Source organism: Rana temporaria, chromosome 7, assembly GCF_905171775.1.
Source record: "Rana temporaria chromosome 7, aRanTem1.1, whole genome shotgun sequence".
NCBI classification, from domain to species: Eukaryota; Metazoa; Chordata; class Amphibia; order Anura; family Ranidae; genus Rana; species Rana temporaria.
The window spans coordinates 159,820,970-159,822,985 of record NC_053495.1 but is presented as its reverse complement, the minus strand read 5'-3'; the positions used below and the strand labels follow the sequence as shown (position 1 = coordinate 159,822,985).

Genomic DNA, 2,016 nt, shown 5'->3' with positions numbered 1-2,016 from the left:
TTGAGATAGCATGAGAGAATCTCTGTAACAGACTAGAACTCACAATGGTGTGATTCCTAGTTGATGTGCTAATGTTTGTGCAATGTGTCTGTGCTGCTAAGTGTCACTTCCTCCCACTGCAGTTTTTTTTCCTTGTAGCCAGGGGAAAAAATCCGTTATTTTTACTGTTGCTATGTAGATAATTTATCAAGTGTCTGGAAATGAGTTTTCACCTGGGACACAATAGATGCCAAGTGTTTTAGTAGTATCCATTCATAATGATGAGATCCAAGAACAATGGGGGGAAGTAGAGTACAATGTTTAAAAAATGTGACACATTCCTAGCCAGTCTTTTTCCTTTGGCAAACAGGAATTGCAGAGACTCGCGTCAACAGTATTCTGGATGTGGGAAATGACCCCGCAGAAGGCTAGGTGATAAATGGTAAAGAAAGATCTTGGTGTTGATGATAACACCTGCAGCAATTATAAGTACACATATGTATATAGCAAAAAAAATAAAAAACATTTTATGTAAATATATATATATATATATATATATATATATATATATATATATATATCACATTTTATGTTCAATTTATTTAAAACGTTGCTGGACAATTTTTGTAAACGTATTATGTGGTGATAAAAAACGAACACATTGTATTTCTGGAAAATACATTCATGTTGATATGTTAATTTATATGAATTTATTAAATATTGAAAAAATAAAAGTGAACAAAAACAAAGTAAAATGCATTTTATTATTATTATTATTATCATTATAATTTTTTATTATTATTATATTCCATTATTATTTTCTTGTTATTATTATTATAAGGTAAACTAACACACAAATTGTGCAATGAGGAAACCATATTGGTCATAAGACCCCTTTCACACTGGGTCATTTTGCAGGCGCTATAGCGTTAAAAATAGCGCCTGCGAACCTCCCTTAAACAGCTGTTACATTCACTTCAGTGTGAAAGCCAGAGGGCTTTCACACTGGAGCGTTGTGCTAGCAGGACGGTAAAGTCCTGCTAGCCGCATCTTTGGAGCGCATTTTGCAGGCGCTATAGCGTTAAAAATAGCGCCTGCGAACCTCCCTTAAACAGCTGTTACATTCACTTCAGTGTGAAAGCCCGAGGGCTTTCACACTGGAGCGTTGCGCAAGCAGGATGGTAAAAAAGTCCTGCTAGCCGCATCTTTGGAGCGGTGTGTTTACCGCTCCTGCCCATTGAAATCAATGGGACAGCACGGCTATACCTCCCACAATGTGCTGCTTCAGGTTTTAACCCTTTTTTTTGGCCGATAGTGGGGATTAAAAGAGCCCCGCTAGTGGCCGAAAAAGCACCGCAATTCCGCATCGGCGGTAAAAATATCGGCGTTTTACCGCCGACGCTATGGGCAGCTCAGTGTGAAAGGGGTCTTAGTCACTTGCAGCTTAGAGCTACAGTTAAGGGGGGTCATACCAATCATCAAAATCAACTAATTATAGTTATTTTTTTAATTTAAGGTATATTTGAACCTATGAAAAAAAAACATGATATATTGCAGCTTACCACTTCTTGGATGGTGTGGAGAAAGCCTCTTGAGGGGGGAGGGGGCGAGCAGGAGTGTCAGGACGCTCTACTTTGCAGATAGAGAAAGGAGCTGTGTGTTAGTGGGCGTCCTGACACTCCTGCTCGCCCCCTCAAGAGGCTTTCTCCACACCAGGGAGAAAGCCTTGCATTGCTGTGTGTGGTTACAGACAGAAGAACAGGAAGTGAGGATTTCTCAGAAGAAATAAGGACATTTAAAAGCAAAATCGATGGATGAGGTAAGAGAAAGAGGACTGCACTAAAGGATGCTATTTACAGGGAAACAAAATTACCTTTACAACCCCATTAACCTCCCTTGCGGTATGATTCTGTCTGGAATTACGTACCAAAAGCGGTACATTTATTTTGCAAGGGAATTGGCGTTTTATACTGTAGGCCTGTAATTTTTAGAAATGACTCACTTAAATCTGACCAAGCAAGAGTCTTGTAGGCATCC

At 39.1% G+C, this 2,016-nt stretch overlaps 1 protein-coding gene across 1 annotated transcript in view; it reads left to right on the top strand.

The window, feature by feature from the left end:
- The window catches only part of RGS16 (regulator of G protein signaling 16), a 6,540-nt gene extending 6,030 nt beyond the window's left edge, over window positions 1-510 (top strand). The window contains exon 4 of the mRNA XM_040360251.1: window positions 1-510. This exon is cut by the window's left edge and continues 526 nt beyond it. The gene's annotated coding sequence lies outside the window, so the exon portion shown is untranslated.
- The last annotated feature ends 1,506 nt before the right edge of the window (window positions 511-2,016 follow it).